The sequence below is a fragment of the Schistocerca serialis genome, chromosome 7 (assembly GCF_023864345.2).
Source record: "Schistocerca serialis cubense isolate TAMUIC-IGC-003099 chromosome 7, iqSchSeri2.2, whole genome shotgun sequence".
Lineage (NCBI taxonomy): Eukaryota > Metazoa > Arthropoda > Insecta > Orthoptera > Acrididae > Schistocerca > Schistocerca serialis.
Genome location: NC_064644.1, coordinates 602,961,217 through 602,984,512, shown reverse-complemented (window position 1 = coordinate 602,984,512; position 23,296 = coordinate 602,961,217). Strand labels below are relative to the sequence as shown.

General features: G+C 50.1%; 13 non-coding genes across 13 annotated transcripts; all 13 read left to right on the top strand.

Moving 5' to 3' along the window:
• Positions 1-405: 405 nt before the first annotated feature.
• Trnal-uaa (transfer RNA leucine (anticodon UAA)) lies at positions 406-489 on the top strand. Its single transcript has one exon. It is a non-coding gene; the product is annotated as a tRNA-Leu (tRNA).
• A 1,786-nt stretch (positions 490-2,275) lies between these two features.
• Positions 2,276-2,359, top strand: Trnal-uaa (transfer RNA leucine (anticodon UAA)). Its single transcript has one exon. It is a non-coding gene; the product is annotated as a tRNA-Leu (tRNA).
• A 1,786-nt stretch (positions 2,360-4,145) lies between these two features.
• Trnal-uaa (transfer RNA leucine (anticodon UAA)) lies at positions 4,146-4,229 on the top strand. The gene has a single exon. It is a non-coding gene; the product is annotated as a tRNA-Leu (tRNA).
• A 1,786-nt stretch (positions 4,230-6,015) lies between these two features.
• Trnal-uaa (transfer RNA leucine (anticodon UAA)) lies at positions 6,016-6,099 on the top strand. Its single transcript has one exon. It is a non-coding gene; the product is annotated as a tRNA-Leu (tRNA).
• Positions 6,100-7,885: 1,786 nt separating this feature from the next.
• Trnal-uaa (transfer RNA leucine (anticodon UAA)) lies at positions 7,886-7,969 on the top strand. The gene has a single exon. It is a non-coding gene; the product is annotated as a tRNA-Leu (tRNA).
• A 1,786-nt stretch (positions 7,970-9,755) lies between these two features.
• Trnal-uaa (transfer RNA leucine (anticodon UAA)) lies at positions 9,756-9,839 on the top strand. The gene has a single exon. It is a non-coding gene; the product is annotated as a tRNA-Leu (tRNA).
• A 1,786-nt stretch (positions 9,840-11,625) lies between these two features.
• On the top strand, positions 11,626-11,709 carry Trnal-uaa (transfer RNA leucine (anticodon UAA)). Its single transcript has one exon. It is a non-coding gene; the product is annotated as a tRNA-Leu (tRNA).
• A 1,786-nt stretch (positions 11,710-13,495) lies between these two features.
• On the top strand, positions 13,496-13,579 carry Trnal-uaa (transfer RNA leucine (anticodon UAA)). The gene has a single exon. It is a non-coding gene; the product is annotated as a tRNA-Leu (tRNA).
• A 1,786-nt stretch (positions 13,580-15,365) lies between these two features.
• Positions 15,366-15,449, top strand: Trnal-uaa (transfer RNA leucine (anticodon UAA)). The gene has a single exon. It is a non-coding gene; the product is annotated as a tRNA-Leu (tRNA).
• Positions 15,450-17,232: 1,783 nt separating this feature from the next.
• On the top strand, positions 17,233-17,316 carry Trnal-uaa (transfer RNA leucine (anticodon UAA)). The gene has a single exon. It is a non-coding gene; the product is annotated as a tRNA-Leu (tRNA).
• Positions 17,317-19,105: 1,789 nt separating this feature from the next.
• Trnal-uaa (transfer RNA leucine (anticodon UAA)) lies at positions 19,106-19,189 on the top strand. The gene has a single exon. It is a non-coding gene; the product is annotated as a tRNA-Leu (tRNA).
• A 1,786-nt stretch (positions 19,190-20,975) lies between these two features.
• Positions 20,976-21,059, top strand: Trnal-uaa (transfer RNA leucine (anticodon UAA)). The gene has a single exon. It is a non-coding gene; the product is annotated as a tRNA-Leu (tRNA).
• A 1,787-nt stretch (positions 21,060-22,846) lies between these two features.
• Trnal-uaa (transfer RNA leucine (anticodon UAA)) lies at positions 22,847-22,930 on the top strand. Its single transcript has one exon. It is a non-coding gene; the product is annotated as a tRNA-Leu (tRNA).
• The last annotated feature ends 366 nt before the right edge of the window (positions 22,931-23,296 follow it).

Sequence of the window (23,296 nt, the reverse complement as noted above, 5' to 3'; positions counted from 1 at the left end):
AGTGCCTAAGTATTGTAAAGTGAAGGTCGACAGTTTGAGCCTCACGGGAAGTATTTCATTGGCTTCCCACGAGTGCGTGATGCACAGCGTGGCTGTTGCTAGGAAACGGCCTTATTTGCCGTTGGCCAATATCTAGTTTTCTTTGCATCAATGTGAAAATGTTCCTATTACTAAATACAGTTTTGCTAGTTACAGTTCAAACTAGAAACGACGGAAGAAAGCGGTCCAACGCGCCACATTGCTTCCCGAAAGGGAGGGTGCATTTTCTACGCCATGTCTGACATTGCGTCTTAAATTTTCTAAAACTGACATAATTCCATCCTACCGAAAAAAGAAACAGATTTCGCAGTGAGGTTCTTTGAGATATTGCTAGAGATGGAAGTCTCTGGAGCTCTTGCCTCGCACGTCAGATTGGCCGAGCGGTCTAAGGCGCCAGATTTAAGCTCTGGTTCCCGCAAGGGAGCGTGGGTTCGAACCCCACATCTGACAAAGCATTTTAAACATTCTGAAACTAACATACTCATTTGATCTTACAGAACAAGTAAATTATGCAGGAACACGCCGCAGATTTTACTAGAGACGACAGTGACAGCCCGAGCGGTCGAAAAGAAATAGCGGAACATACTTTTCCTGCGTCGAGGTTTAGCTCTTCTCACGGACGTTTCCGTTGTTGTTGTGCTGTGGCTCTGGGTTCCAAGCGACAGCGAGAAAACCTCAACAGCAACGCATACGTGTTTAAATGAATCTTAAGGCCTTAATAAAGATAGATGAAACGGTGGTTCAGGTGCTGGAGTTCTGAAGCGGCCGTATTGCGTGGGCAGTATGCTCACTAAGTTAATGTGTCATGCTAACAACGGGAAGGCTATGGGTTACATCCCACCAAGGGATATTCCATATTGCTTCCCTAAAAGGCAGCGCGAGAGACTGCCAGGCAAATCCCAAGTGATCTGTACAAGGACTGAGATGTCCGCACGTCTGGAAACGTTCTCGCCGACTTGTGTGCCACGCTGACGACGCGGGTTCTCGTCCGATCACCGAAGTTAAGCAGCGTTTTTGCGTGCTTAGTACACGGCTCAGTGGCTAACTAGGAAGTCTGCGTGCTGTTGGAATCTTTTATTTTGCCTTTTCCCTTAGTTTTCGGTGTTGCTGCGCGGTAATGATACGGTCCAGCACGCTGACCCCTCTCTTGCCTCTCGGGACGCAAATTCGCGAACCTGCGGCCACAGTCAAATGAAAGGGTCCGTTGTGCGTTTGTCGAGTTGGTCTCTCCCAGTCGTTTCTAGCGCCCTTCCTCTACATATACGACCATTTGCAAGCGTCAGCTTTCGCGTCAGCCGAGCAAAGTCGAGACAAGTCGACACATGGGGACACACGATGCTGTGAATCGCAATCCGCACTAGCCTACGCGGAGCGGGACGAGGGGCGAAGGAAAACCATTCGTAACACGACAGTTCGGAAATTCGACGATCGCGAGCGTTGGAAACACTCTCCTGGGTAAAGAAGACAACTTCGGTGCGGTGTCCGGGTTTCGAACCCGGATCAGCTACTTGGGAAGCAACCATGCTGACCGACACAGCACTACCGCCTTCTGCTACGCGCTGCTTGCGCCGTGATGTGTCGCCTTCCCTCCTGGCGCCAGAGGCCGAAGGCAATCTCGCTGTAGGCGCTCAACGCCGAGTGGAAGGCGAGCACATGTGAACCCGTTTTCCTGGTGCTGCTAGGGCCATATACTGAAACTGAGCGCAGAACTAACTTTTACTGAAGAATCTGCCCTTTAATGCACATCAGGGCGAACACGAAATTTCTAATATGAAGTACTCACTGACGATCCAAAGACGTTTCAGTATGTACGCGTCGGTACCACCGGGGCAGTGCCTAAGTATTGTAAAGTGAAGGTCGACAGTTTGAGCCTCACGGGAAGTATTTCATTGGCTTCCCACGAGTGCGTGATGCACAGCGTGGCTGTTGCTAGGAAACGGCCTTATTTGCCGTTGGCCAATATCTAGTTTTCTTTGCATCAATGTGAAAATGTTCCTATTACTAAATACAGTTTTGCTAGTTACAGTTCAAACTAGAAACGACGGAAGAAAGCGGTCCAACGCGCCACATTGCTTCCCGAAAGGGAGGGTGCATTTTCTACGCCATGTCTGACATTGCGTCTTAAATTTTCTAAAACTGACATAATTCCATCCTACCGAAAAAAGAAACAGATTTCGCAGTGAGGTTCTTTGAGATATTGCTAGAGATGGAAGTCTCTGGAGCTCTTGCCTCGCACGTCAGATTGGCCGAGCGGTCTAAGGCGCCAGATTTAAGCTCTGGTTCCCGCAAGGGAGCGTGGGTTCGAACCCCACATCTGACAAAGCATTTTAAACATTCTGAAACTAACATACTCCCTTGATCTTACAGAACAAGTAAATTATGCAGGAACACGCCGCAGATTTTACTAGAGACGACAGTGACAGCCCGAGCGGTCGAAAAGAAATAGCGGAACATACTTTTCCTGCGTCGAGGTTTAGCTCTTCTCACGGACGTTTCCGTTGTTGTTGTGCTGTGGCTCTGGGTTCCAAGCGACAGCGAGAAAACCTCAACAGCAACGCATACGTGTTTAAATGAATCTTAAGGCCTTAATAAAGATAGATGAAACGGTGGTTCAGGTGCTGGAGTTCTGAAGCGGCCGTATTGCGTGGGCAGTATGCTCACTAAGTTAATGTGTCATGCTAACAACGGGAAGGCTATGGGTTACATCCCACCAAGGGATATTCCATATTGCTTCCCTAAAAGGCAGCGCGAGAGACTGCCAGGCAAATCCCAAGTGATCTGTACAAGGACTGAGATGTCCGCACGTCTGGAAACGTTCTCGCCGACTTGTGTGCCACGCTGACGACGCGGGTTCTCGTCCGATCACCGAAGTTAAGCAGCGTTTTTGCGTGCTTAGTACACGGCTCAGTGGCTAACTAGGAAGTCTGCGTGCTGTTGGAATCTTTTATTTTGCCTTTTCCCTTAGTTTTCGGTGTTGCTGCGCGGTAATGATACGGTCCAGCACGCTGACCCCTCTCTTGCCTCTCGGGACGCAAATTCGCGAACCTGCGGCCACAGTCAAATGAAAGGGTCCGTTGTGCGTTTGTCGAGTTGGTCTCTCCCAGTCGTTTCTAGCGCCCTTCCTCTACATATACGACCATTTGCAAGCGTCAGCTTTCGCGTCAGCCGAGCAAAGTCGAGACAAGTCGACACATGGGGACACACGATGCTGTGAATCGCAATCCGCACTAGCCTACGCGGAGCGGGACGAGGGGCGAAGGAAAACCATTCGTAACACGACAGTTCGGAAATTCGACGATCGCGAGCGTTGGAAACACTCTCCTGGGTAAAGAAGACAACTTCGGTGCGGTGTCCGGGTTTCGAACCCGGATCAGCTACTTGGGAAGCAACCATGCTGACCGACACAGCACCACCGCCTTCTGCTACGCGCTGCTTGCGCCGTGATGTGTCGCCTTCCCTCCTGGCGCCAGAGGCCGAAGGCAATCTCGCTGTAGGCGCTCAACGCCGAGTGGAAGGCGAGCACATGTGAACCCGTTTTCCTGGTGCTGCTAGGGCCATATACTGAAACTGAGCGCAGAACTAACTTTTACTGAAGAATCTGCCCTTTAATGCACATCAGGGCGAACACGAAATTTCTAATATGAAGTACTCACTGACGATCCAAAGACGTTTCAGTATGTACGCGTCGGTACCACCGGGGCAGTGCCTAAGTATTGTAAAGTGAAGGTCGACAGTTTGAGCCTCACGGGAAGTATTTCATTGGCTTCCCACGAGTGCGTGATGCACAGCGTGGCTGTTGCTAGGAAACGGCCTTATTTGCCGTTGGCCAATATCTAGTTTTCTTTGCATCAATGTGAAAATGTTCCTATTACTAAATACAGTTTTGCTAGTTACAGTTCAAACTAGAAACGACGGAAGAAAGCGGTCCAACGCGCCACATTGCTTCCCGAAAGGGAGGGTGCATTTTCTACGCCATGTCTGACATTGCGTCTTAAATTTTCTAAAACTGACATAATTCCATCCTACCGAAAAAAGAAACAGATTTCGCAGTGAGGTTCTTTGAGATATTGCTAGAGATGGAAGTCTCTGGAGCTCTTGCCTCGCACGTCAGATTGGCCGAGCGGTCTAAGGCGCCAGATTTAAGCTCTGGTTCCCGCAAGGGAGCGTGGGTTCGAACCCCACATCTGACAAAGCATTTTAAACATTCTGAAACTAACATACTCCCTTGATCTTACAGAACAAGTAAATTATGCAGGAACACGCCGCAGATTTTACTAGAGACGACAGTGACAGCCCGAGCGGTCGAAAAGAAATAGCGGAACATACTTTTCCTGCGTCGAGGTTTAGCTCTTCTCACGGACGTTTCCGTTGTTGTTGTGCTGTGGCTCTGGGTTCCAAGCGACAGCGAGAAAACCTCAACAGCAACGCATACGTGTTTAAATGAATCTTAAGGCCTTAATAAAGATAGATGAAACGGTGGTTCAGGTGCTGGAGTTCTGAAGCGGCCGTATTGCGTGGGCAGTATGCTCACTAAGTTAATGTGTCATGCTAACAACGGGAAGGCTATGGGTTACATCCCACCAAGGGATATTCCATATTGCTTCCCTAAAAGGCAGCGCGAGAGACTGCCAGGCAAATCCCAAGTGATCTGTACAAGGACTGAGATGTCCGCACGTCTGGAAACGTTCTCGCCGACTTGTGTGCCACGCTGACGACGCGGGTTCTCGTCCGATCACCGAAGTTAAGCAGCGTTTTTGCGTGCTTAGTACACGGCTCAGTGGCTAACTAGGAAGTCTGCGTGCTGTTGGAATCTTTTATTTTGCCTTTTCCCTTAGTTTTCGGTGTTGCTGCGCGGTAATGATACGGTCCAGCACGCTGACCCCTCTCTTGCCTCTCGGGACGCAAATTCGCGAACCTGCGGCCACAGTCAAATGAAAGGGTCCGTTGTGCGTTTGTCGAGTTGGTCTCTCCCAGTCGTTTCTAGCGCCCTTCCTCTACATATACGACCATTTGCAAGCGTCAGCTTTCGCGTCAGCCGAGCAAAGTCGAGACAAGTCGACACATGGGGACACACGATGCTGTGAATCGCAATCCGCACTAGCCTACGCGGAGCGGGACGAGGGGCGAAGGAAAACCATTCGTAACACGACAGTTCGGAAATTCGACGATCGCGAGCGTTGGAAACACTCTCCTGGGTAAAGAAGACAACTTCGGTGCGGTGTCCGGGTTTCGAACCCGGATCAGCTACTTGGGAAGCAACCATGCTGACCGACACAGCACCACCGCCTTCTGCTACGCGCTGCTTGCGCCGTGATGTGTCGCCTTCCCTCCTGGCGCCAGAGGCCGAAGGCAATCTCGCTGTAGGCGCTCAACGCCGAGTGGAAGGCGAGCACATGTGAACCCGTTTTCCTGGTGCTGCTAGGGCCATATACTGAAACTGAGCGCAGAACTAACTTTTACTGAAGAATCTGCCCTTTAATGCACATCAGGGCGAACACGAAATTTCTAATATGAAGTACTCACTGACGATCCAAAGACGTTTCAGTATGTACGCGTCGGTACCACCGGGGCAGTGCCTAAGTATTGTAAAGTGAAGGTCGACAGTTTGAGCCTCACGGGAAGTATTTCATTGGCTTCCCACGAGTGCGTGATGCACAGCGTGGCTGTTGCTAGGAAACGGCCTTATTTGCCGTTGGCCAATATCTAGTTTTCTTTGCATCAATGTGAAAATGTTCCTATTACTAAATACAGTTTTGCTAGTTACAGTTCAAACTAGAAACGACGGAAGAAAGCGGTCCAACGCGCCACATTGCTTCCCGAAAGGGAGGGTGCATTTTCTACGCCATGTCTGACATTGCGTCTTAAATTTTCTAAAACTGACATAATTCCATCCTACCGAAAAAAGAAACAGATTTCGCAGTGAGGTTCTTTGAGATATTGCTAGAGATGGAAGTCTCTGGAGCTCTTGCCTCGCACGTCAGATTGGCCGAGCGGTCTAAGGCGCCAGATTTAAGCTCTGGTTCCCGCAAGGGAGCGTGGGTTCGAACCCCACATCTGACAAAGCATTTTAAACATTCTGAAACTAACATACTCCCTTGATCTTACAGAACAAGTAAATTATGCAGGAACACGCCGCAGATTTTACTAGAGACGACAGTGACAGCCCGAGCGGTCGAAAAGAAATAGCGGAACATACTTTTCCTGCGTCGAGGTTTAGCTCTTCTCACGGACGTTTCCGTTGTTGTTGTGCTGTGGCTCTGGGTTCCAAGCGACAGCGAGAAAACCTCAACAGCAACGCATACGTGTTTAAATGAATCTTAAGGCCTTAATAAAGATAGATGAAACGGTGGTTCAGGTGCTGGAGTTCTGAAGCGGCCGTATTGCGTGGGCAGTATGCTCACTAAGTTAATGTGTCATGCTAACAACGGGAAGGCTATGGGTTACATCCCACCAAGGGATATTCCATATTGCTTCCCTAAAAGGCAGCGCGAGAGACTGCCAGGCAAATCCCAAGTGATCTGTACAAGGACTGAGATGTCCGCACGTCTGGAAACGTTCTCGCCGACTTGTGTGCCACGCTGACGACGCGGGTTCTCGTCCGATCACCGAAGTTAAGCAGCGTTTTTGCGTGCTTAGTACACGGCTCAGTGGCTAACTAGGAAGTCTGCGTGCTGTTGGAATCTTTTATTTTGCCTTTTCCCTTAGTTTTCGGTGTTGCTGCGCGGTAATGATACGGTCCAGCACGCTGACCCCTCTCTTGCCTCTCGGGACGCAAATTCGCGAACCTGCGGCCACAGTCAAATGAAAGGGTCCGTTGTGCGTTTGTCGAGTTGGTCTCTCCCAGTCGTTTCTAGCGCCCTTCCTCTACATATACGACCATTTGCAAGCGTCAGCTTTCGCGTCAGCCGAGCAAAGTCGAGACAAGTCGACACATGGGGACACACGATGCTGTGAATCGCAATCCGCACTAGCCTACGCGGAGCGGGACGAGGGGCGAAGGAAAACCATTCGTAACACGACAGTTCGGAAATTCGACGATCGCGAGCGTTGGAAACACTCTCCTGGGTAAAGAAGACAACTTCGGTGCGGTGTCCGGGTTTCGAACCCGGATCAGCTACTTGGGAAGCAACCATGCTGACCGACACAGCACCACCGCCTTCTGCTACGCGCTGCTTGCGCCGTGATGTGTCGCCTTCCCTCCTGGCGCCAGAGGCCGAAGGCAATCTCGCTGTAGGCGCTCAACGCCGAGTGGAAGGCGAGCACATGTGAACCCGTTTTCCTGGTGCTGCTAGGGCCATATACTGAAACTGAGCGCAGAACTAACTTTTACTGAAGAATCTGCCCTTTAATGCACATCAGGGCGAACACGAAATTTCTAATATGAAGTACTCACTGACGATCCAAAGACGTTTCAGTATGTACGCGTCGGTACCACCGGGGCAGTGCCTAAGTATTGTAAAGTGAAGGTCGACAGTTTGAGCCTCACGGGAAGTATTTCATTGGCTTCCCACGAGTGCGTGATGCACAGCGTGGCTGTTGCTAGGAAACGGCCTTATTTGCCGTTGGCCAATATCTAGTTTTCTTTGCATCAATGTGAAAATGTTCCTATTACTAAATACAGTTTTGCTAGTTACAGTTCAAACTAGAAACGACGGAAGAAAGCGGTCCAACGCGCCACATTGCTTCCCGAAAGGGAGGGTGCATTTTCTACGCCATGTCTGACATTGCGTCTTAAATTTTCTAAAACTGACATAATTCCATCCTACCGAAAAAAGAAACAGATTTCGCAGTGAGGTTCTTTGAGATATTGCTAGAGATGGAAGTCTCTGGAGCTCTTGCCTCGCACGTCAGATTGGCCGAGCGGTCTAAGGCGCCAGATTTAAGCTCTGGTTCCCGCAAGGGAGCGTGGGTTCGAACCCCACATCTGACAAAGCATTTTAAACATTCTGAAACTAACATACTCCCTTGATCTTACAGAACAAGTAAATTATGCAGGAACACGCCGCAGATTTTACTAGAGACGACAGTGACAGCCCGAGCGGTCGAAAAGAAATAGCGGAACATACTTTTCCTGCGTCGAGGTTTAGCTCTTCTCACGGACGTTTCCGTTGTTGTTGTGCTGTGGCTCTGGGTTCCAAGCGACAGCGAGAAAACCTCAACAGCAACGCATACGTGTTTAAATGAATCTTAAGGCCTTAATAAAGATAGATGAAACGGTGGTTCAGGTGCTGGAGTTCTGAAGCGGCCGTATTGCGTGGGCAGTATGCTCACTAAGTTAATGTGTCATGCTAACAACGGGAAGGCTATGGGTTACATCCCACCAAGGGATATTCCATATTGCTTCCCTAAAAGGCAGCGCGAGAGACTGCCAGGCAAATCCCAAGTGATCTGTACAAGGACTGAGATGTCCGCACGTCTGGAAACGTTCTCGCCGACTTGTGTGCCACGCTGACGACGCGGGTTCTCGTCCGATCACCGAAGTTAAGCAGCGTTTTTGCGTGCTTAGTACACGGCTCAGTGGCTAACTAGGAAGTCTGCGTGCTGTTGGAATCTTTTATTTTGCCTTTTCCCTTAGTTTTCGGTGTTGCTGCGCGGTAATGATACGGTCCAGCACGCTGACCCCTCTCTTGCCTCTCGGGACGCAAATTCGCGAACCTGCGGCCACAGTCAAATGAAAGGGTCCGTTGTGCGTTTGTCGAGTTGGTCTCTCCCAGTCGTTTCTAGCGCCCTTCCTCTACATATACGACCATTTGCAAGCGTCAGCTTTCGCGTCAGCCGAGCAAAGTCGAGACAAGTCGACACATGGGGACACACGATGCTGTGAATCGCAATCCGCACTAGCCTACGCGGAGCGGGACGAGGGGCGAAGGAAAACCATTCGTAACACGACAGTTCGGAAATTCGACGATCGCGAGCGTTGGAAACACTCTCCTGGGTAAAGAAGACAACTTCGGTGCGGTGTCCGGGTTTCGAACCCGGATCAGCTACTTGGGAAGCAACCATGCTGACCGACACAGCACCACCGCCTTCTGCTACGCGCTGCTTGCGCCGTGATGTGTCGCCTTCCCTCCTGGCGCCAGAGGCCGAAGGCAATCTCGCTGTAGGCGCTCAACGCCGAGTGGAAGGCGAGCACATGTGAACCCGTTTTCCTGGTGCTGCTAGGGCCATATACTGAAACTGAGCGCAGAACTAACTTTTACTGAAGAATCTGCCCTTTAATGCACATCAGGGCGAACACGAAATTTCTAATATGAAGTACTCACTGACGATCCAAAGACGTTTCAGTATGTACGCGTCGGTACCACCGGGGCAGTGCCTAAGTATTGTAAAGTGAAGGTCGACAGTTTGAGCCTCACGGGAAGTATTTCATTGGCTTCCCACGAGTGCGTGATGCACAGCGTGGCTGTTGCTAGGAAACGGCCTTATTTGCCGTTGGCCAATATCTAGTTTTCTTTGCATCAATGTGAAAATGTTCCTATTACTAAATACAGTTTTGCTAGTTACAGTTCAAACTAGAAACGACGGAAGAAAGCGGTCCAACGCGCCACATTGCTTCCCGAAAGGGAGGGTGCATTTTCTACGCCATGTCTGACATTGCGTCTTAAATTTTCTAAAACTGACATAATTCCATCCTACCGAAAAAAGAAACAGATTTCGCAGTGAGGTTCTTTGAGATATTGCTAGAGATGGAAGTCTCTGGAGCTCTTGCCTCGCACGTCAGATTGGCCGAGCGGTCTAAGGCGCCAGATTTAAGCTCTGGTTCCCGCAAGGGAGCGTGGGTTCGAACCCCACATCTGACAAAGCATTTTAAACATTCTGAAACTAACATACTCCCTTGATCTTACAGAACAAGTAAATTATGCAGGAACACGCCGCAGATTTTACTAGAGACGACAGTGACAGCCCGAGCGGTCGAAAAGAAATAGCGGAACATACTTTTCCTGCGTCGAGGTTTAGCTCTTCTCACGGACGTTTCCGTTGTTGTTGTGCTGTGGCTCTGGGTTCCAAGCGACAGCGAGAAAACCTCAACAGCAACGCATACGTGTTTAAATGAATCTTAAGGCCTTAATAAAGATAGATGAAACGGTGGTTCAGGTGCTGGAGTTCTGAAGCGGCCGTATTGCGTGGGCAGTATGCTCACTAAGTTAATGTGTCATGCTAACAACGGGAAGGCTATGGGTTACATCCCACCAAGGGATATTCCATATTGCTTCCCTAAAAGGCAGCGCGAGAGACTGCCAGGCAAATCCCAAGTGATCTGTACAAGGACTGAGATGTCCGCACGTCTGGAAACGTTCTCGCCGACTTGTGTGCCACGCTGACGACGCGGGTTCTCGTCCGATCACCGAAGTTAAGCAGCGTTTTTGCGTGCTTAGTACACGGCTCAGTGGCTAACTAGGAAGTCTGCGTGCTGTTGGAATCTTTTATTTTGCCTTTTCCCTTAGTTTTCGGTGTTGCTGCGCGGTAATGATACGGTCCAGCACGCTGACCCCTCTCTTGCCTCTCGGGACGCAAATTCGCGAACCTGCGGCCACAGTCAAATGAAAGGGTCCGTTGTGCGTTTGTCGAGTTGGTCTCTCCCAGTCGTTTCTAGCGCCCTTCCTCTACATATACGACCATTTGCAAGCGTCAGCTTTCGCGTCAGCCGAGCAAAGTCGAGACAAGTCGACACATGGGGACACACGATGCTGTGAATCGCAATCCGCACTAGCCTACGCGGAGCGGGACGAGGGGCGAAGGAAAACCATTCGTAACACGACAGTTCGGAAATTCGACGATCGCGAGCGTTGGAAACACTCTCCTGGGTAAAGAAGACAACTTCCGTGCGGTGTCCGGGTTTCGAACCCGGATCAGCTACTTGGGAAGCAACCATGCTGACCGACACAGCACCACCGCCTTCTGCTACGCGCTGCTTGCGCCGTGATGTGTCGCCTTCCCTCCTGGCGCCAGAGGCCGAAGGCAATCTCGCTGTAGGCGCTCAACGCCGAGTGGAAGGCGAGCACATGTGAACCCGTTTTCCTGGTGCTGCTAGGGCCATATACTGAAACTGAGCGCAGAACTAACTTTTACTGAAGAATCTGCCCTTTAATGCACATCAGGGCGAACACGAAATTTCTAATATGAAGTACTCACTGACGATCCAAAGACGTTTCAGTATGTACGCGTCGGTACCACCGGGGCAGTGCCTAATTATTGTAAAGTGAAGGTCGACAGTTTGAGCCTCACGGGAAGTATTTCATTGGCTTCCCACGAGTGCGTGATGCACAGCGTGGCTGTTGCTAGGAAACGGCCTTATTTGCCGTTGGCCAATATCTAGTTTTCTTTGCATCAATGTGAAAATGTTCCTATTACTAAATACAGTTTTGCTAGTTACAGTTCAAACTAGAAACGACGGAAGAAAGCGGTCCAACGCGCCACATTGCTTCCCGAAAGGGAGGGTGCATTTTCTACGCCATGTCTGACATTGCGTCTTAAATTTTCTAAAACTGACATAATTCCATCCTACCGAAAAAAGAAACAGATTTCGCAGTGAGGTTCTTTGAGATATTGCTAGAGATGGAAGTCTCTGGAGCTCTTGCCTCGCACGTCAGATTGGCCGAGCGGTCTAAGGCGCCAGATTTAAGCTCTGGTTCCCGCAAGGGAGCGTGGGTTCGAACCCCACATCTGACAAAGCATTTTAAACATTCTGAAACTAACATACTCCCTTGATCTTACAGAACAAGTAAATTATGCAGGAACACGCCGCAGATTTTACTAGAGACGACAGTGACAGCCCGAGCGGTCGAAAAGAAATAGCGGAACATACTTTTCCTGCGTCGAGGTTTAGCTCTTCTCACGGACGTTTCCGTTGTTGTTGTGCTGTGGCTCTGGGTTCCAAGCGACAGCGAGAAAACCTCAACAGCAACGCATACGTGTTTAAATGAATCTTAAGGCCTTAATAAAGATAGATGAAACGGTGGTTCAGGTGCTGGAGTTCTGAAGCGGCCGTATTGCGTGGGCAGTATGCTCACTAAGTTAATGTGTCATGCTAACAACGGGAAGGCTATGGGTTACATCCCACCAAGGGATATTCCATATTGCTTCCCTAAAAGGCAGCGCGAGAGACTGCCAGGCAAATCCCAAGTGATCTGTACAAGGACTGAGATGTCCGCACGTCTGGAAACGTTCTCGCCGACTTGTGTGCCACGCTGACGACGCGGGTTCTCGTCCGATCACCGAAGTTAAGCAGCGTTTTTGCGTGCTTAGTACACGGCTCAGTGGCTAACTAGGAAGTCTGCGTGCTGTTGGAATCTTTTATTTTGCCTTTTCCCTTAGTTTTCGGTGTTGCTGCGCGGTAATGATACGGTCCAGCACGCTGACCCCTCTCTTGCCTCTCGGGACGCAAATTCGCGAACCTGCGGCCACAGTCAAATGAAAGGGTCCGTTGTGCGTTTGTCGAGTTGGTCTCTCCCAGTCGTTTCTAGCGCCCTTCCTCTACATATACGACCATTTGCAAGCGTCAGCTTTCGCGTCAGCCGAGCAAAGTCGAGACAAGTCGACACATGGGGACACACGATGCTGTGAATCGCAATCCGCACTAGCCTACGCGGAGCGGGACGAGGGGCGAAGGAAAACCATTCGTAACACGACAGTTCGGAAATTCGACGATCGCGAGCGTTGGAAACACTCTCCTGGGTAAAGAAGACAACTTCCGTGCGGTGTCCGGGTTTCGAACCCGGATCAGCTACTTGGGAAGCAACCATGCTGACCGACACAGCACCACCGCCTTCTGCTACGCGCTGCTTGCGCCGTGATGTGTCGCCTTCCCTCCTGGCGCCAGAGGCCGAAGGCAATCTCGCTGTAGGCGCTCAACGCCGAGTGGAAGGCGAGCACATGTGAACCCGTTTTCCTGGTGCTGCTAGGGCCATATACTGAAACTGAGCGCAGAACTAACTTTTACTGAAGAATCTGCCCTTTAATGCACATCAGGGCGAACACGAAATTTCTAATATGAAGTACTCACTGACGATCCAAAGACGTTTCAGTATGTACGCGTCGGTACCACCGGGGCAGTGCCTAAGTATTGTAAAGTGAAGGTCGACAGTTTGAGCCTCACGGGAAGTATTTCATTGGCTTCCCACGAGTGCGTGATGCACAGCGTGGCTGTTGCTAGGAAACGGCCTTATTTGCCGTTGGCCAATATCTAGTTTTCTTTGCATCAATGTGAAAATGTTCCTATTACTAAATACAGTTTTGCTAGTTACAGTTCAAACTAGAAACGACGGAAGAAAGCGGTCCAACGCGCCACATTGCTTCCCGAAAGGGAGGGTGCATTTTCTACGCCATGTCTGACATTGCGTCTTAAATTTTCTAAAACTGACATAATTCCATCCTACCGAAAAAAGAAACAGATTTCGCAGTGAGGTTCTTTGAGATATTGCTAGAGATGGAAGTCTCTGGAGCTCTTGCCTCGCACGTCAGATTGGCCGAGCGGTCTAAGGCGCCAGATTTAAGCTCTGGTTCCCGCAAGGGAGCGTGGGTTCGAACCCCACATCTGACAAAGCATTTTAAACATTCTGAAACTAACATACTCCCTTGATCTTACAGAACAAGTAAATTATGCAGGAACACGCCGCAGATTTTACTAGAGACGACAGTGACAGCCCGAGCGGTCGAAAAGAAATAGCGGAACATACTTTTCCTGCGTCGAGGTTTAGCTCTTCTCACGGACGTTTCCGTTGTTGTTGTGCTGTGGCTCTGGGTTCCAAGCGACAGCGAGAAAACCTCAACAGCAACGCATACGTGTTTAAATGAATCTTAAGGCCTTAATAAAGATAGATGAAACGGTGGTTCAGGTGCTGGAGTTCTGAAGCGGCCGTATTGCGTGGGCAGTATGCTCACTAAGTTAATGTGTCATGCTAACAACGGGAAGGCTATGGGTTACATCCCACCAAGGGATATTCCATATTGCTTCCCTAAAAGGCAGCGCGAGAGACTGCCAGGCAAATCCCAAGTGATCTGTACAAGGACTGAGATGTCCGCACGTCTGGAAACGTTCTCGCCGACTTGTGTGCCACGCTGACGACGCGGGTTCTCGTCCGATCACCGAAGTTAAGCAGCGTTTTTGCGTGCTTAGTACACGGCTCAGTGGCTAACTAGGAAGTCTGCGTGCTGTTGGAATCTTTTATTTTGCCTTTTCCCTTAGTTTTCGGTGTTGCTGCGCGGTAATGATACGGTCCAGCACGCTGACCCCTCTCTTGCCTCTCGGGACGCAAATTCGCGAACCTGCGGCCACAGTCAAATGAAAGGGTCCGTTGTGCGTTTGTCGAGTTGGTCTCTCCCAGTCGTTTCTAGCGCCCTTCCTCTACATATACGACCATTTGCAAGCGTCAGCTTTCGCGTCAGCCGAGCAAAGTCGAGACAAGTCGACACATGGGGACACACGATGCTGTGAATCGCAATCCGCACTAGCCTACGCGGAGCGGGACGAGGGGCGAAGGAAAACCATTCGTAACACGACAGTTCGGAAATTCGACGATCGCGAGCGTTGGAAACACTCTCCTGGGTAAAGAAGACAACTTCGGTGCGGTGTCCGGGTTTCGAACCCGGATCAGCTACTTGGGAAGCAACCATGCTGACCGACACAGCACCACCGCCTTCTGCTACGCGCTGCTTGCGCCGTGATGTGTCGCCTTCCCTCCTGGCGCCAGAGGCCGAAGGCAATCTCGCTGTAGGCGCTCAACGCCGAGTGGAAGGCGAGCACATGTGAACCCGTTTTCCTGGTGCTGCTAGGGCCATATACTGAAACTGAGCGCAGAACTAACTTTTACTGAAGAATCTGCCCTTTAATGCACATCAGGGCGAACACGAAATTTCTAATATGAAGTACTCACTGACGATCCAAAGACGTTTCAGTATGTACGCGTCGGTACCACCGGGGCAGTGCCTAAGTATTGTAAAGTGAAGGTCGACAGTTTGAGCCTCACGGGAAGTATTTCATTGGCTTCCCACGAGTGCGTGATGCACAGCGTGGCTGTTGCTAGGAAACGGCCTTATTTGCCGTTGGCCAATATCTAGTTTTCTTTGCATCAATGTGAAAATGTTCCTATTACTAAATACAGTTTTGCTAGTTACAGTTCAAACTAGAAACGACGGAAGAAAGCGGTCCAACGCGCCACATTGCTTCCCGAAAGGGAGGGTGCATTTTCTACGCCATGTCTGACATTGCGTCTTAAATTTTCTAAAACTGACATAATTCCATCCTACCGAAAAAAGAAACAGATTTCGCAGTGAGGTTCTTTGAGATATTGCTAGAGATGGAAGTCTCTGGAGCTCTTGCCTCGCACGTCAGATTGGCCGAGCGGTCTAAGGCGCCAGATTTAAGCTCTGGTTCCCGCAAGGGAGCGTGGGTTCGAACCCCACATCTGACAAAGCATTTTAAACATTCTGAAACTAACATACTCCCTTGATCTTACAGAACAAGTAAATTATGCAGGAACACGCCGCAGATTTTACTAGAGACGACAGTGACAGCCCGAGCGGTCGAAAAGAAATAGCGGAACATACTTTTCCTGCGTCGAGGTTTAGCTCTTCTCACGGACGTTTCCGTTGTTGTTGTGCTGTGGCTCTGGGTTCCAAGCGACAGCGAGAAAACCTCAACAGCAACGCATACGTGTTTAAATGAATCTTAAGGCCTTAATAAAGATAGATGAAACGGTGGTTCAGGTGCTGGAGTTCTGAAGCGGCCGTATTGCGTGGGCAGTATGCTCACTAAGTTAATGTGTCATGCTAACAACGGGAAGGCTATGGGTTACATCCCACCAAGGGATATTCCATATTGCTTCCCTAAAAGGCAGCGCGAGAGACTGCCAGGCAAATCCCAAGTGATCTGTACAAGGACTGAGATGTCCGCACGTCTGGAAACGTTCTCGCCGACTTGTGTGCCACGCTGACGACGCGGGTTCTCGTCCGATCACCGAAGTTAAGCAGCGTTTTTGCGTGCTTAGTACACGGCTCAGTGGCTAACTAGGAAGTCTGCGTGCTGTTGGAATCTTTATTTTGCCTTTTCCCTTAGTTTTCGGTGTTGCTGCGCGGTAATGATACGGTCCAGCACGCTGACCCCTCTCTTGCCTCTCGGGACGCAAATTCGCGAACCTGCGGCCACAGTCAAATGAAAGGGTCCGTTGTGCGTTTGTCGAGTTGGTCTCTCCCAGTCGTTTCTAGCGCCCTTCCTCTACATATACGACCATTTGCAAGCGTCAGCTTTCGCGTCAGCCGAGCAAAGTCGAGACAAGTCGACACATGGGGACACACGATGCTGTGAATCGCAATCCGCACTAGCCTACGCGGAGCGGGACGAGGGGCGAAGGAAAACCATCGTAACACGACAGTTCGGAAATTCGACGATCGCGAGCGTTGGAAACACTCTCCTGGGTAAAGAAGACAACTTCGGTGCGGTGTCCGGGTTTCGAACCCGGATCAGCTACTTGGGAAGCAACCATGCTGACCGACACAGCACCACCGCCTTCTGCTACGCGCTGCTTGCGCCGTGATGTGTCGCCTTCCCTCCTGGCGCCAGAGGCCGAAGGCAATCTCGCTGTAGGCGCTCAACGCCGAGTGGAAGGCGAGCACATGTGAACCGTTTTCCTGGTGCTGCTAGGGCCATATACTGAAACTGAGCGCAGAACTAACTTTTACTGAAGAATCTGCCCTTTAATGCACATCAGGGCGAACACGAAATTTCTAATATGAAGTACTCACTGACGATCCAAAGACGTTTCAGTATGTACGCGTCGGTACCACCGGGGCAGTGCCTAAGTATTGTAAAGTGAAGGTCGACAGTTTGAGCCTCACGGGAAGTATTTCATTGGCTTCCCACGAGTGCGTGATGCACAGCGTGGCTGTTGCTAGGAAACGGCCTTATTTGCCGTTGGCCAATATCTAGTTTTCTTTGCATCAATGTGAAAATGTTCCTATTACTAAATACAGTTTTGCTAGTTACAGTTCAAACTAGAAACGACGGAAGAAAGCGGTCCAACGCGCCACATTGCTTCCCGAAAGGGAGGGTGCATTTTCTACGCCATGTCTGACATTGCGTCTTAAATTTTCTAAAACTGACATAATTCCATCCTACCGAAAAAAGAAACAGATTTCGCAGTGAGGTTCTTTGAGATATTGCTAGAGATGGAAGTCTCTGGAGCTCTTGCCTCGCACGTCAGATTGGCCGAGCGGTCTAAGGCGCCAGATTTAAGCTCTGGTTCCCGCAAGGGAGCGTGGGTTCGAACCCCACATCTGACAAAGCATTTTAAACATTCTGAAAACTAACATACTCCCTTGATCTTACAGAACAAGTAAATTATGCAGGAACACGCCGCAGATTTTACTAGAGACGACAGTGACAGCCCGAGCGGTCGAAAAGAAATAGCGGAACATACTTTTCCTGCGTCGAGGTTTAGCTCTTCTCACGGACGTTTCCGTTGTTGTTGTGCTGTGGCTCTGGGTTCCAAGCGACAGCGAGAAAACCTCAACAGCAACGCATACGTGTTTAAATGAATCTTAAGGCCTTAATAAAGATAGATGAAACGGTGGTTCAGGTGCTGGAGTTCTGAAGCGGCCGTATTGCGTGGGCAGTATGCTCACTAAGTTAATGTGTCATGCTAACAACGGGAAGGCTATGGGTTACATCCCACCAAGGGATATTCCATATTGCTTCCCTAAAAGGCAGCGCGAGAGACTGCCAGGCAAATCCCAAGTGATCTGTACAAGGACTGAGATGTCCGCACGTCTGGAAACGTTCTCGCCGACTTGTGTGCCACGCTGACGACGCGGGTTTCTCGTCCGATCACCGAAGTTAAGCAGCGTTTTTGCGTGCTTAGTACACGGCTCAGTGGCTAACTAGGAAGTCTGCGTGCTGTTGGAATCTTTTATTTTGCCTTTTCCCTTAGTTTTCGGTGTTGCTGCGCGGTAATGATACGGGTCCAGCACGCTGACCCCTCTCTTGCCTCTCGGGACGCAAATTCGCGAACCTGCGGCCACAGTCAAATGAAAGGGTCCGTTGTGCGTTTGTCGAGTTGGTCTCTCCCAGTCGTTTCTAGCGCCCTTCCTCTACATATACGACCATTTGCAAGCGTCAGCTTTCGCGTCAGCCGAGCAAAGTCGAGACAAGTCGACACATGGGGACACACGATGCTGTGAATCGCAATCCGCACTAGCCTACGCGGAGCGGGACGAGGGGCGAAGGAAAACCATTCGTAACACGACAGTTCGGAAATTCGACGATCGCGAGCGTTGGAAACACTCTCCTGGGTAAAGAAGACAACTTCGGTGCGGTGTCCGGGTTTCGAACCCGGATCAGCTACTTGGGAAGCAACCATGCTGACCGACACAGCACCACCGCCTTCTGCTACGCGCTGCTTGCGCCGTGATGTGTCGCCTTCCCTCCTGGCGCCAGAGGCCGAAGGCAATCTCGCTGTAGGCGCTCAACGCCGAGTGGAAGGCGAGCACATGTGAACCCGTTTTCCTGGTGCTGCTAGGGCCATATACTGAAACTGAGCGCAGAACTAACTTTTACTGAAGAATCTGCCCTTTAATGCACATCAGGGCGAACACGAAATTTCTAATATGAAGTACTCACTGACGATCCAAAGACGTTTCAGTATGTACGCGTCGGTACCACCGGGGCAGTGCCTAAGTATTGTAAAGTGAAGGTCGACAGTTTGAGCCTCACGGGAAGTATTTCATTGGCTTCCCACGAGTGCGTGATGCACAGCGTGGCTGTTGCTAGGAAACGGCCTTATTTGCCGTTGGCCAATATCTAGTTTTCTTTGCATCAATGTGAAAATGTTCCTATTACTAAATACAGTTTTGCTAGTTACAGTTCAAACTAGAAACGACGGAAGAAAGCGGTCCAACGCGCCACATTGCTTCCCGAAAGGGAGGGTGCATTTTCTACGCCATGTCTGACATTGCGTCTTAAATTTTCTAAAACTGACATAATTCCATCCTACCGAAAAAAGAAACAGATTTCGCAGTGAGGTTCTTTGAGATATTGCTAGAGATGGAAGTCTCTGGAGCTCTTGCCTCGCACGTCAGATTGGCCGAGCGGTCTAAGGCGCCAGATTTAAGCTCTGGTTCCCGCAAGGGAGCGTGGGTTCGAACCCCACATCTGACAAAGCATTTTAAACATTCTGAAACTAACATACTCCCTTGATCTTACAGAACAAGTAAATTATGCAGGAACACGCCGCAGATTTTACTAGAGACGACAGTGACAGCCCGAGCGGTCGAAAAGAAATAGCGGAACATACTTTTCCTGCGTCGAGGTTTAGCTCTTCTCACGGACGTTTCCGTTGTTGTTGTGCTGTGGCTCTGGGTTCCAAGCGACAGCGAGAAAACCTCAACAGCAACGCATACGTGTTTAAATGAATCTTAAGGCCTTAATAAAGATAGATGAAACGGTGGTTCAGGTGCTGGAGTTCTGAAGCGGCCGTATTGCGTGGGCAGTATGCTCACTAAGTTAATGTGTCATGCTAACAACGGGAAGGCTATGGGTTACATCCCACCAAGGGATATTCCATATTGCTTCCCTAAAAGGCAGCGCGAGAGACTGCCAGGCAAATCCCAAGTGATCTGTACAAGGACTGAGATGTCCGCACGTCTGGAAACGTTCTCGCCGACTTGTGTGCCACGCTGACGACGCGGGTTCTCGTCCGATCACCGAAGTTAAGCAGCGTTTTTGCGTGCTTAGTACACGGCTCAGTGGCTAACTAGGAAGTCTGCGTGCTGTTGGAATCTTTTATTTTGCCTTTTCCCTTAGTTTTCGGTGTTGCTGCGCGGTAATGATACGGTCCAGCACGCTGACCCCTCTCTTGCCTCTCGGGACGCAAATTCGCGAACCTGCGGCCACAGTCAAATGAAAGGGTCCGTTGTGCGTTTGTCGAGTTGGTCTCTCCCAGTCGTTTCTAGCGCCCTTCCTCTACATATACGACCATTTGCAAGCGTCAGCTTTCGCGTCAGCCGAGCAAAGTCGAGACAAGTCGACACATGGGGACACACGATGCTGTGAATCGCAATCCGCACTAGCCTACGCGGAGCGGGACGAGGGGCGAAGGAAAACCATTCGTAACACGACAGTTCGGAAATTCGACGATCGCGAGCGTTGGAAACACTCTCCTGGGTAAAGAAGACAACTTCGGTGCGGTGTCCGGGTTTCGAACCCGGATCAGCTACTTGGGAAGCAACCATGCTGACCGACACAGCACCACCGCCTTCTGCTACGCGCTGCTTGCGCCGTGATGTGTCGCCTTCCCTCCTGGCGCCAGAGGCCGAAGGCAATCTCGCTGTAGGCGCTCAACGCCGAGTGGAAGGCGAGCACATGTGAACCCGTTTTCCTGGTGCTGCTAGGGCCATATACTGAAACTGAGCGCAGAACTAACTTTTACTGAAGAATCTGCCCTTTAATGCACATCAGGGCGAACACGAAATTTCTAATATGAAGTACTCACTGACGATCCAAAGACGTTTCAGTATGTACGCGTCGGTACCACCGGGGCAGTGCCTAAGTATTGTAAAGTGAAGGTCGACAGTTTGAGCCTCACGGGAAGTATTTCATTGGCTTCCCACGAGTGCGTGATGCACAGCGTGGCTGTTGCTAGGAAACGGCCTTATTTGCCGTTGGCCAATATCTAGTTTTCTTTGCATCAATGTGAAAATGTTCCTATTACTAAATACAGTTTTGCTAGTTACAGTTCAAACTAGAAACGACGGAAGAAAGCGGTCCAACGCGCCACATTGCTTCCCGAAAGGGAGGGTGCATTTTCTACGCCATGTCTGACATTGCGTCTTAAATTTTCTAAAACTGACATAATTCCATCCTACCGAAAAAAGAAACAGATTTCGCAGTGAGGTTCTTTGAGATATTGCTAGAGATGGAAGTCTCTGGAGCTCTTGCCTCGCACGTCAGATTGGCCGAGCGGTCTAAGGCGCCAGATTTAAGCTCTGGTTCCCGCAAGGGAGCGTGGGTTCGAACCCCACATCTGACAAAGCATTTTAAACATTCTGAAACTAACATACTCCCTTGATCTTACAGAACAAGTAAATTATGCAGGAACACGCCGCAGATTTTACTAGAGACGACAGTGACAGCCCGAGCGGTCGAAAAGAAATAGCGGAACATACTTTTCCTGCGTCGAGGTTTAGCTCTTCTCACGGACGTTTCCGTTGTTGTTGTGCTGTGGCTCTGGGTTCCAAGCGACAGCGAGAAAACCTCAACAGCAACGCATACGTGTTTAAATGAATCTTAAGGCCTTAATAAAGATAGATGAAACGGTGGTTCAGGTGCTGGAGTTCTGAAGCGGCCGTATTGCGTGGGCAGTATGCTCACTAAGTTAATGTGTCATGCTAACAACGGGAAGGCTATGGGTTACATCCCACCAAGGGATATTCCATATTGCTTCCCTAAAAGGCAGCGCGAGAGACTGCCAGGCAAATCCCAAGTGATCTGTACAAGGACTGAGATGTCCGCACGTCTGGAAACGTTCTCGCCGACTTGTGTGCCACGCTGACGACGCGGGTTCTCGTCCGATCACCGAAGTTAAGCAGCGTTTTTGCGTGCTTAGTACACGGCTCAGTGGCTAACTAGGAAGTCTGCGTGCTGTTGGAATCTTTTATTTTGCCTTTTCCCTTAGTTTTCGGTGTTGCTGCGCGGTAATGATACGGTCCAGCACGCTGACCCCTCTCTTGCCTCTCGGGACGCAAATTCGCGAACCTGCGGCCACAGTCAAATGAAAGGGTCCGTTGTGCGTTTGTCGAGTTGGTCTCTCCCAGTCGTTTCTAGCGCCCTTCCTCTACATATACGACCATTTGCAAGCGTCAGCTTTCGCGTCAGCCGAGCAAAGTCGAGACAAGTCGACACATGGGGACACACGATGCTGTGAATCGCAATCCGCACTAGCCTACGCGGAGCGGGACGAGGGGCGAAGGAAAACCATTCGTAACACGACAGTTCGGAAATTCGACGATCGCGAGCGTTGGAAACACTCTCCTGGGTAAAGAAGACAACTTCGGTGCGGTGTCCGGGTTTCGAACCCGGATCAGCTACTTGGGAAGCAACCATGCTGACCGACACAGCACCACCGCCTTCTGCTACGCGCTGCTTGCGCCGTGATGTGTCGCCTTCCCTCCTGGCGCCAGAGGCCGAAGGCAATCTCGCTGTAGGCGCTCAACGCCGAGTGGAAGGCGAGCACATGTGAACCCGTTTTCCTGGTGCTGCTAGGGCCATATACTGAAACTGAGCGCAGAACTAACTTTTACTGAAGAATCTGCCCTTTAATGCACATCAGGGCGAACACGAAATTTCTAATATGAAGTACTCACTGACGATCCAAAGACGTTTCAGTATGTACGCGTCGGTACCACCGCGGGCAGTGCCTAAGTATTGTAAAGTGAAGGTCGACAGTTTGAGCCTCACGGGAAGTATTTCATTGGCTTCCCACGAGTGCGTGATGCACAGCGTGGCTGTTGCTAGGAAACGGCCTTATTTGCCGTTGGCCAATATCTAGTTTTCTTTGCATCAATGTGAAAATGTTCCTATTACTAAATACAGTTTTGCTAGTTACAGTTCAAACTAGAAACGACGGAAGAAAGCGGTCCAACGCGCCACATTGCTTCCCGAAAGGGAGGGTGCATTTTCTACGCCATGTCTGACATTGCGTCTTAAATTTTCTAAAACTGACATAATTCCATCCTACCGAAAAAAGAAACAGATTTCGCAGTGAGGTTCTTTGAGATATTGCTAGAGATGGAAGTCTCTGGAGCTCTTGCCTCGCACGTCAGATTGGCCGAGCGGTCTAAGGCGCCAGATTTAAGCTCTGGTTCCCGCAAGGGAGCGTGGGTTCGAACCCCACATCTGACAAAGCATTTTAAACATTCTGAAACTAACATACTCCCTTGATCTTACAGAACAAGTAAATTATGCAGGAACACGCCGCAGATTTTACTAGAGACGACAGTGACAGCCCGAGCGGTCGAAAAGAAATAGCGGAACATACTTTTCCTGCGTCGAGGTTTAGCTCTTCTCACGGACGTTTCCGTTGTTGTTGTGCTGTGGCTCTGGGTTCCAAGCGACAGCGAGAAAACCTCAACAGCAACGCATACGTGTTTAAATGAATCTTAAGGCCTTAATAAAGATAGATGAAACGGTGGTTCAGGTGCTGGAGTTCTGAAGCGGCCGTATTGCGTGGGCAGTATGCTCACTAAGTTAATGTGTCATGCTAACAAC